We start from the raw sequence: 11764 nt of genomic DNA, 5'->3' as shown, positions 1-11764 counted from the left end.
GTCCTCTAGAAGAGCAGTCAGTGCTCTTAACAACTGAGCCATCTCTCTAGCCCTACCTCTTTTTTTTTTTTAACTTTTGAAATCATTTAAAACTTTACAAAGAACTTCCAACAGAAAGCATTCTCATGGACTCAAGCCCTGAGATCCCCCAATGAGATTATCTTACACAACATCAAAGTAAAAAACATGTCCAAACCCAGAGACTGACCTTGGTAACAAAGTGACCCTGACTTCTTGCACAGGTCACATCAGCTCACAGGGTGTTTGACTGTGTGTAGGTCACAAGTTGACAGCTGTGCAGCTGAGATCTCAGTGAGGAATGCTATCCCCATGGTCACCCAGAAACTCTTTATTCTGCCCTCAAACCTTGCAACCACGGATCTCTTCATCTCTATAATTTCAAGAAAATCTAAACAGAACTTTGGCCTGCCCTTTTCACTCAGTCCTTTGCTTGTGAGATTCCTCCCCTAACCTTTATCTGTTAACAGTGAGCTCCTTGCAGGGCCAGGGCACTCTACTGATGTGTGGACACGTTGTGGCTTATTTACTTCCCATCCAGTGAGGAGTGTTGGAATTCCTAGAAAACTCCAACCTGAACTTCACTCATTCTGTTTTCTGGTCTGGTGTGTTTGATTTGTTCACATTCTGTTGGCTGTTTTTGTATGGTTGTTCATTGGGAACACCTGTGTGGAGTTTTCTTTTGTGCTATTCCTGCAGGTTAAAGTGTCAACTGGCACTGGCAAACAGAATCGCTTGGGAATGTCCTTTCTATTTTCTGGAAGATGGCAGCCATAACAGGTGTTATCTCCTCTTTAACATTTGGTAGAATTTGCCAGTGAGACCAGCTGAGGTATTTCTAGATATTTGTTTTGGGGGAAGGTTTCCTTTCCCTTTCTTTAAGGGGTATGAACTTGTTTAGATGGTCTTCTCTCTGCAGTGGTTTGGTGTTTACAGTTTTTGACAAATGGACTGGTTCCACACTAGTTGCTAAGGCCAAGTAAGGGCTGTTCATAGGACTCTGTTTTTCTCTTGATGTAAATGAGGCTTATAATTTTTCTTTCTTTTGTTCTGGAAATTTGTAGCTTTCCCCCCTTTGTGTTTTGTGGTTAGCCTTGCTAATATTTATTGATTTCAACTATGTCAGTTGGTGTCCATCAACTTAGTCTGTCACATTCTTTCTTTTTACTTGCTTCAGATTTCCTTCTTTCTTTTAGAATAGCTTTCTGAGATGGAAGTTTAGATTATTCTTCTGAGAGCTCTCTCTCTCTCTCTCTCTCTCTCTCTCTCTCTCTTAAACATAGACAATATTATATATTCCCCTTTCCTGTCACTGCATATCACAGATTTAATGTTTTTTTTAATTTTAGTTCAATTAAATAATCATTTCAAGCCCATTAGAGGTTTTGTTATTGTGAGTTATTTAGAAGTACGTGACTTCAAATTTATGCACTTAGAGATGTTCATGATACCTCTGTTGCTATAACACACTCTGTATGATTCAATTCATTTAAAGTGTTGTGACCTTGGGTATTGCTTATTTCTATATGCACTTAGGAAGTGTCTAGGGTAGGTGGTGTGATCTATAAATACTGGTCAGATCCAGCTGGTTGAAGGTAAAACTCAGCTGTCTTGCATCTTTGACGGTTTCTATTTATTCTAGAAGATAAATGAAGTTTCTAGCTAGTATTCTGATTCGTGTTTCTTTCCCCAGTTCTAACTTCATGGATTTGTATTACATTGGAAAGCTGTGTCAGTTGCATGTTCACTTTGGGTTGGTGAGCCTTCTTGGTTAATCGATCTTTTTAACAAAATGTAATTTCCCCTTTTATTTTTGATCATTTTCTATGAATTCTTTATTAATGCAGTCACATTTAGCTATTCATGTTTACATATCTTCTTCCATGCTTTTAATACATCTCTACTGATGCCTTTGAAGCTAGTTTCTTGCAGGCAGCATATAGATGGGTCATTTTAAAAAATTGTGACATGTTTTAAAAAAAATTTAGATCAATTACACTTAATGTCATTATTGACATACTTAAATTCAAACTCACTATGTCTTTCTTTATGTTTCCTGTTTTTCAGTTCTGTTTCCTCACTTCTGAACATGTTTAAGCATTCTGCTGTTGTAGCTATTTTGTTGTTGATTGCACAGACCTTTAAAACATCCAGTGGTTTGACTGGGTCTCTGGTATACACATTGACCTCACACTGTCTACCTAGGATCAGCTTTTAACCTGTCAGAAGTTTGAGTGCATCTCACCACGATGGAGTTGCTTGTTGCCATGCTCTATGTTGCTCATGCCCTATACATTGCTCTAACTGGTTGCTCTATCCCCCTATGTAGTCAAGGATGTCACTGAACTCCTTGTCCTACCTCCGTCTCCCAAGTCTTAGGATGACAGGTGTGCGCTAGCTACCATGCCTAGTTTTGCCATTTCTCTGTCATTATTGAAAGTATTTGTCTTTAGTTTTAATAGATTTGGCTGTGATGTGCCTGAGTGTGGATACATGTGGGTGTTTTCTGTTAAGGGAGGGTCCCATCAGCTTTGTGAACTTTAGGACAAGCAGTCAATATTTGCCTGTGACATTGGCAGGACACCAGCACAGACCCACTGGTGGTGCCTCATGCGTGAAGTTATTGGGTTTGTGGTAAATAGACACAAGAGTCTACTGGGTTAGTTTTAATTTGTGCATTGCAAGGTGTGTCTTAGCTGTGTAAATGGAGGTAGAAGAACCCCCAGGGCCTGGTGCTGCTATAGCTCGGAGTGGGACTAGCTCTTGGTCTCTTTGCTCTCGGGCCAATAGAACCAATAGCACACAGGCTTGAGGACCAGCTTTAAATAGCAAAAGCTGGTGGAGCATGTGGCTCACTTCCCCTGTACTCCTGCAAGCATCTGAGAGAGGTTCATATCGCTTGACTATTTGTAGATGGAGATGGGTTGACCAAGGGTGAGATGGGAGTCAGGGGAACTTCAGAAATAGAGAAAGACATAGAAGCTTCATACTCCAGGAACAGCTATAATGGCTCATTGGTGATAGAAAAGAATGCTTGGAGCTGGCTTGGTCATAGGAAACTAACCTCCTGGGAACCCTGTGAAGAGACATAGGAGTGGCCTGTGGTGGGCCAGTTCCTGTGGGAATGCCACTGGTGAGGGAACACAGACACAGCTACACACCATCTCACTCAGTAGTCAATCTTTTTTTTCTTTTTTTACTTATTTTATTTTTTCCCTTTTTTTAAAATTAGAAACAAAATTGCTTTACATGTCAATCCTCGTTCCCTCTCCCTCCCCTCTCCCTCCCCTCCTCCCCTGCCCCCCACTAACACCCTACCTATCCCATACCCTTTATGCTCTCCCAGGAGGGTCAGGCCTTCCATGGGGGATCTTCAGAGTCTGTCATAGTCTTTGGGATAAGACCTAGACCATCCCCTGTGTGTCTTGGCTCAGGGAGTATCCCTCTATGTGGAATGGACTCCCAAAGTCCATCCCTATGCTAGGGAAAAGTACTGATCTACTACAAGAGGCCCGAGGCCTCCTCACTGACACCCACACTCATGGGGTCTGGATCATTCCTATGCTGGTTTCCCAGCTATCAGTCTGGGAACCAAGAGCTCTCTCTTGTTCAGGTCAGCTGTTTCTGTGGGTTTCACCAGCCTGGTCTTGACCCCTTTGCTCATCACTCTTCCCTCTCTGCAACTGGATTCCAGTTCAGGTCAGTGTTTAGCTGTGGGTGTCTGCTTCTACTTCCATCTGCTGCTGGATGAAGGCTAGGATGGTATATAAGTTAGTCATCAATCTCATTATCAGAGGAGGGCATTTAAGGTAGCTTCTTCATTGTTGCTTAGATTGTTAGTTGGTGTCATCCTTGTAGATCTCTGGACATTTCCCTAGTGCCTGATTTCTCTGTAAACCTATAATGGCTCCCTCTATTATGGTATCTCTTATCTTGCTCTCCTCTGTTCTTCCCCTGATTCATCTTTCCTGCTCCCTCATGTCCTCCTCACCCCTCCTCTTCTCCCCTTCTCATTCTCCTAGCTCCCTCTCCTCTCCCCCCATGCTCCCAATTTGCTTTAAATAATACATAACCACTAATCCAGCCCTACAGAAAGTACTGGAAGGAAACCTTCAACCTAAGGAAGTTAACTACACTCACAAAAACATACGCAACAGATATGCCACTTTACCAAAAGCCAAAAGAAAAATCAGAGTTAATCTTTTAAAGATCTTGACTCAGACCAGACCAGGATTCAGGGCTGTGAGGCAGAAAGGAATTTCAGAACCGGCCAATATAAAGCAAGTTGGAGACTGTCTTAGTTTGGTTTCCCACAGTTTCGATAAAATTGTCTGACAAAAGCAATTTAAGGGACAGGGGGTGTGTTTCAGCTCACAGATCAATCACAGCCCACCATGGCAGGGACATCAAGGCAGCAGGCCCCCGAGGTGGCTGGACACATCATATCCACAGTCAGGAGCAGAGAGCAATGAATGCATGCTTCTTCTGGGTTCCCTTTCTTGTTCGGTCCAGGATCCCAGCTGAGGAAGGTGGGTCTTCCTACTCAACATAATCAAGATAGTCTCCCACAAGCATGCCCAGGGGGGACCCTTTTCCCAGGTAGTTCTAGATTCTGTCATGTTGACAATCAATGCTCGCCAGCACAGGGATTCTCTTAAAGGCATTAATAAAAGTGACCCAAGAGAGAATAAATCATATATAGGAACACAGATCTGGGCTTCAATAAAAGAAAACACAAGACACACCCAAGTGTGGGTTCAAGTTCCTCAAGGAGTAGTAGCAATAAATTGTCTTGGTGATAGGCACACATGCTGTTGTGGTTGCTCTCAGTCTCAAGTCACATCTCAAAGGACTTCTAAGAAACCCCTTTTCTCTCTCTTTTGGTAAGTGGGATTATAGAGTGACTCTGGAGGTGCCTTGAATGCAATTAGCCTGATAAGGTAAAACCAGGAGCCCATAGGCTTACACGGAGGTTTAATACACGTTCTTTCCCTGTGAATGGGGTTCCAGGTGAGAGCCATAGAAAATTGCGTAGATTCATAATTGGAAAGGGGAATGGCTTTAAACAACTGTTAATTGTGGAGGAATTCTCGGTTCCCAGCTGGGAAGAGGCTTCAGCTAGACTTGTGGGTGAAAGGCTGCTTTCCTCTCATGTCTTAGTGTGTCCTGTCTCTCTATTCTAGTTCTGGATGAAAGTGAGGCAGCCCAAACTTTGTTCCCTGTGTATAAACCAATGTTCCCTACATCCCCGCTAAGCCTGTTCTTCATGATGTGGGGACTGAGGCTCAGCTCCTGACTCTGCTAGGCCTTAGGGACATTTTTCCAGAGGGAGCTGACCCAGTAGTGAGAGAACGGTCACTGAGTCCCCTGGTTTCAGACGGTGGTGGTGGTGGTGAGGGTGGTGGAGGAGGAGGAGGAGGAGGATTCAGAGAGGACACACCCAAATAAGGGCTTAAAGGGAGAACCACTCTAGGAGACAGCAGCTCTGAGGTGGAGACTTCATGAGCAAGCGTTCCAGGAAGAATGTTCAGGAACACTGGGGGCTGCAGGATAGCCACCTGTGTGGGCACTAGGTGCTAGAGGGTGAGGTCATATGGGATACCGGGGCTGGAGTGAATCGCCCTGTGGTTTTCCTGCATGGTGGCTGCAGGCATGTTAGGGGTCAGGATGGGGGTTGCTATTGGCCCCCATGGAGGAGTGAATAGCACTATGCAGTGCCTTCTGACTAGGGGATCCTGCAAGGGCAGTCCTGCAGGGGCTTGGCAGGCCATGCCAGAGGTTCATAACCAACTATGAGAAGGATCCGGGCCCTATGTGCTCCAGGCATAGCAATAAGGAGGCAAGTTCCTGGGAGCACAGCTCTCAGCAAAAGGTAGCAATGGATCAGGGTGTGATCCAAAAGATCCAAAAGACAGGATCTTACTGTCTGTGGGAGTTGTTTTTAATTTCCTTGAGTAGTAGTAGGCTTTCAGACTCTGTAAGTCATGACTGTGCTTAGCAACTGACTCTCAAACGTTTTGAAAAGGGAGATCTTTGTGCAAGCTTGGGGTGTTGGGTATATCGGGTGGGCTGAGCCTACATCTTCGGTGTCTGAGTCATGGGTCCCCCTTTCCCTCCTGACTCACAGGTTGGCAGCAATCCTACAAGATGGTTTGATATCCAAGAGATGTGATTTAGTGCTGCCTGCTCCAGTCCCCAGAGCATCCTCTCCACCGTCCCTCTCGCCACAAAACCACAAGTCTGTGTGGGAGCCATCTCTGAGGATGCCTCTGTGGCATGATTGTTTGGGAACGGCTCCCTGTGGTCCCCTGGGAGGTTAGCAAGGCCTGGGGAACCAGAGCCAGGGAGTTTTCCAGTTGGGACGTAGAGGAGGAAAGGACAATAGACACAAGATACAGTTCCCAAGGGCGGCTTCTTCTTCTTCTTCTTCTTCTTCTTCTTCTTCTTCTTCTTCTTCTTCTTCTTCTTCTTCTTCTTCTTCTTCTTCTTCTCTCCTCCTCCTCCTCCTCCTCCTCCTCCTCCTCCTCCTCCTCCTCTTCCTCCTCCTCCTCCTCCTTCTCCTTCTTTTCAGTTTGGTTAGGTTTTCCAAGACAGGTTTTTCTGTAACAGCCCTAGGTGTCCTGAAACTCGCTCTGTAGATCAGGCTGGCCTTGAACTCACAGAGATCTGCCTGCCTCTGCCTCCTGAGTGCTAGGATTAAAGGTGTGCGCCACCACTACCCTGCTAAGGGCTGGTTCTTAAAGACCCCTCTCCTTAACTAGGTGCAGCCTCTTCAGTCTCCATGACCTCCCATAGTCCCTTAGATTCTGAGCACATGAGTGGACAAAGCCATGGTTGAGGTCAAGCCCTTGCTCTCTGCTCCCCAAAAGTCCCATCTCTGAACATTGCTGCACTAGGGACCAAACCAGCCTTTGGGGGACAGTTCAGATTCACACTTATGTCCATCCCATCAAGCAAGATGCTCTCAGATGATCACCAAGGACCCCATAGTCTCAACAGCTCTTGGATTTTGCAGAAGTTCAAGTCTCTCAGAATCTCTTCTGAAACTTAAGGCAACTTTTGGTGGTGAGACTCTGCAAAGACAAACAAGCAAACAAAAAACGTAAGTCACATAATCCGGGGTACCGTTCCCAGACTCAGGGCAAGAGGTTCACAGTCCTAAAATAAGTGATGTCTCAGAGAGCAGTGCTGAGGTGAAGGAAGTCTTTGTTCTGTGATCAGACAATGAGGAAACCCCTTTGCTGTAAGCCAGCATCTCCATCCCAGGGGTTTGAGGGATTGCAGATTTAGGGTAGAGATAGTAAGGGAGAGGGAGAGGCTGAAGGGGAAGATGAGTCTTGTGTTTTCTGAGACTAGGCAGAGATCTCCCAGGAACTCATCTTTCCAGTCTGGGGTTTCTGGTCCTTGAGGCTGGAAGGTGTCTTTAGCCTCGAAAGGCAAGAGAGATGAGGCAGGTCTAGATGAAGCTCACTCGTGTTACAGGCTTAGACAAGGTGCTTCTCAGTGATTAGTAGGTCTCCTTCAGAGCTGAGCAGAGACTGACTCCAGGGACAGATAACATGAAGACAGTGTACCAGCCTCCCCACTTGACCCAGCAACCTGGGCACAATGCCACCTCCACACCTGCTCCCACTGTGCACCAGACATCTGTAGCTATGTAAAGAGCCAATGTTGCCAGCAGACATGGTCCTAAACAGTTACCCAGGTAACTGTTATCACAAACAACAGCAGATATGTCACCCATAGCTGGGCCAGTAGGGAAGTAATGAGGATTTTATGCAGGTCTGTGATCTCATAGTCAATGGTGGTTCATGAAGCTAGAAGATTAATTTAGCTTTCTCCCTACTCATTAGGACAGCATTGTCACCCTCATCAAGTGTGTTTCATAGGACAAGGTTTTCCCAATGGGACTCCATTTCATAGGCCACTGATGAGGTGGGTCTGGGCATGGGAGCCTTGGCAGTGCTTGTGAGTCCCCCTTTACTCCTCCCTGAGTGGACAAGGGCACTGTAGCTGGAGGAAGCCCTCGGCAGGGCCATTGGCTCCAAGAGCCCTATACACTCACGCTGACAGTCCTCTTGGTTAACTGTTTGATGTCAGCACCCTCTTGACTTAGCTTGGGTCATCTGAGAGGAAAGTCTCAACTGAAGAATTGCCTAGATCAGATTGGTCTGTGGGTACATCTATGGGGGCCCTGTGTTTATTGCTAATTGATGTTGAGGGGCACTGTCTTTATTATTAATTGATGTTGGGGGCATTGTCTTTATTGTTAATTGATGAAGAAGGGCCCAACCCATTGTTGGTAGTACTATCCCTAGGCGGGTGGTCTTGGCTTGCACAAAAAACCAGTTAGCTAAGTAGGAGCCTGTGGGTGAGCCAGTGAACTGGCCATTTGACAGTGTTGCTCAGTGGTTCCTGCCTTAGATTTCTGCCTTGATTTTCCTTAATGAGAGTTTCCAATCTGGAGGAATAAACCAAATAACCCTCCTCTCATGTGTTATTTAGGTCAGAGTGTTTTATCCCAGCTACACAAAAGAAAAGAGGTCAGCACTCCCAGAAGGCAGGCTGTGACCTTGGCTCATCCGGGCTGCATTTCCTCTTTTCAGGCCTGTGAGGTCCCTGCCTTGCTTCTCAGCTTTATCCTTAGGTCCTATTTAACTCCCTCTGTTCCTTCTTCCCTCATCTTATTTTTCTGTTTGCAATATTCTCTTTTTGTCTCTATGGTCTGTCTTCATCAGATTCTCAGAAGATCAGCAGACACAGATCGGAAAAACCCTCAGTCCTTTTAGCCTGAGCAGTGACAAATGTCATCTGGAGCTCCATCCAGGCCTAAACACCAGATTTCTGTGGCTGAGACTCCTGGCTTTCTGTGGAGACCAAAGGCTCTGTGGGATGTGCCTGGGCTCTAGTTCAGCATCCATACTTGGGGCTTTGAGCATTGAGTAACCAAGTTGTGCTCATACTAGAGGCCAGACTTACCTCTTTGGAAGCCCTGAGTTGTCACCCAAATACACCATGTCCTTAGACCTCATTGAAGTACTGGAGTGTTTATAAGGCTGCAGGCATGGAAGAGACCACGTGGTACCCAGGAGACATGGTGAGGCCCCCAACCATGTGCTCATCTGTGCAGCGTGGTGCAGGACCAACCTTACCACAGGGCCTTCAATGTCTTTCCTAGCATTGTTTGCTGGACACTGTCACTACCCCTTGAGTATAAGGTTGAGCTCAGTCTGCGCTGAGATGGCACGCACAGACTCCAGCTTCCTTCTTTGCTGCAGATGGACACTGTTCCTGTGCCTTGCAGAGAAACATCTGGACAGTTTTTTCAGCGGGGCTCCTTTTAAAAATTGTGTTTAAAATTATTTTTAAACTTCCACAGAGTCAGTAAATACATCAAGCTGTGTGATTCCCACCATAGCAGCCAGACACACAAAGGCTTTCTTAATCACAAGAGTCTCTCATACTGTCCCACTATGGTTAGGCACTCAGCCCCAGGAAACCCAAATCCAAAACTGGCCCCTTCCCCATGGCCGCATCCTTCTAAGTATAATACCCTGGCTTTTGTACTTAGACAGGTGCTCTGTCCGGTTGCCATGGCAACCACAGCTCACTCTCCTTCACTGTTCTATACTTTTATAGCACATGCTATGCAGAGTCAATGCTGGTCCCTTCTGTGGTGAGTGATGGCGGTCATGCCACATAAGAACTCACGTATACAGATTTGTTCCCATCCCTCAAGGGTCAAAACCTAGGAGTGGAATGGCCAGGTCATCTGGCAGGCACATGCTCAACTTTATATCAAACAGGCCGAAATAATTTTCCACTGGGGTCATTCAATATTCTGCATCTTGTCAGCACTTGGATGTTAGTTACTTGTCTTGTTGCTGTGTAAATAAAAATGCCATGACAAAACAAAAAAAGGAAAGCTCACAGTTTGAGGTACAGTCCATCATGGCAGAGTTTGAGGTAGCTGGTCACATTGCACCCACAGTCAGGAAGCAGAGGGAACTGCTGACACAGCATCTTTTCTCCTTTTTGTGTAGTTCAGGACCATAGCCCACGAAAGGATGCTGCCTACAGTTAAAGTGTGTCCTCCTGCTAACCTGACCTAGATAATCCTTCATAAGTGTGCCCAGAGACTTGTCATGTATGTGAGTCTAGATCCTGTCAAGTTGGTAATATAAATCAACACAACTCTACCCTTTGTCAATTTGAAACCCAACCATATGACTTTTTTTAAAGACATATGTGCAGGCAAAACACCCAAACACATAAAAGTAAGTGTGTGTGTGTGTGTGTGTGTGTGTGTGTGTGTGTGTGTGTGTGTGTGTGTGTGTGTGTGTGTGCCTGTCCACAGAGGACAACTAATAGGAGTTGGTTCTACCACATGGGTCTCAATTGGGAGGGTTGTTAGCAAGTGCCTTTATCTGATGAATTGTTTATCTGAACTTAATGTGTGTTCTTTTTTAAAAAAATATTTACTTTGTTTCATGCATGTGAATGTTTTGCCTGCCTGTGTACTATGTGTCACAGGAAGGTTAGAGGAAGTTGAGGATACTAGATTCCCTAGAACTGGAGCTGTTCTGGTTGTGAGCCATCATGAGGATGCTGGGACTTGGACCTGGGTCCTCTGCAAAAACAAGTGCTCTTAACTGCTGAGCCATCTCTCTAGCCCCTAGTGTGTGTTCCCTAATTTGCAACTCTATAATAATGATTGACTTTGATTAACTCACGTATTTATTTGCCATCTGTATTTATTCTTTGGCAATATGTCTTCCTAAATGCCTCATTTTAAAAGGTTGGGTTGCTTGTTCTTCTATCACGGCTGTCTCTCTCATCTTTTTCTCATCTTGAGATAAAGATAGCAAAGTTCTCAATGTGGCTGAAATCTGACTCCCAGTTCTTGTTGTTGGTGATGGCTTTGATGATGTTTCTGATATTTCTTTGTCTAATGTGAGTTGTGAAGATTTTTCTCAAGTGTTTTCTTCTAATGGTTGGACACTTCAGGCTTTGCAGTGGATATGCAGCCATCCCCGAGTTTGCTTGTGTGACTATAAAGTTGAAGTTTCTCCTGTTCCAGCATCACTAATTAAAAGAAGGAGCCTTCCTATAGCCAGGTACTTTCTCACTGACACCAGATCTCCAGTTGTCTGAGAACGTATAGATATGTGTGAGGGCAAGGACTCATGAGTCAGATTCAGGTCACATGTCCCCCTCCCTGGGTCAGCAGAGGGCGAACCAGCCCGATGCCATTCCCAGGTTTGAATGGGAAAGAGGCTAAATAAGGTCTCCCATCCCCTCCCTGGCTTCCTATCCATGTTCTCTAGCATATACTATGTGCTCAGGGCAGGTTGAAAGGCTCTGTCCCTTTATGCAAGTTGTCACCCCGATTAAGACCCTGCCTGGGTCTTAAGACATGGCCCTGGAAGTTCCCTCATCTTGGAGTTAGGGGACAGAGCATTTCAACTTGATTTCCATACCAGCCCTGGGTATCTGGAAGCACTCATCCCACCCCCACACAACCATGCTTGCTTTAGCAAGCATGACATCCCACAACTCTGAGTGTTTACATGACTTCCAAAAACTGAATAAATATTTACATCTCAGAGAGTTGCTAGAAGTCCCTAAAAAAGAGGAACTGGATCCCAGGAATGAACTGTTTATGGATCTTTGTGCCTTTTAAAAGATATTATTTTTATTTAGTTATGTGGTGTAGTGTGAGTGTGTGTGTGTGTAGGGGGGCGCC

Source organism: Cricetulus griseus (genome assembly GCF_003668045.3).
Source record: "Cricetulus griseus strain 17A/GY chromosome 1 unlocalized genomic scaffold, alternate assembly CriGri-PICRH-1.0 chr1_0, whole genome shotgun sequence".
Taxonomy (NCBI): Eukaryota; Metazoa; Chordata; class Mammalia; order Rodentia; family Cricetidae; genus Cricetulus; species Cricetulus griseus.
Note: the sequence above shows the minus strand (reverse complement) of the source record.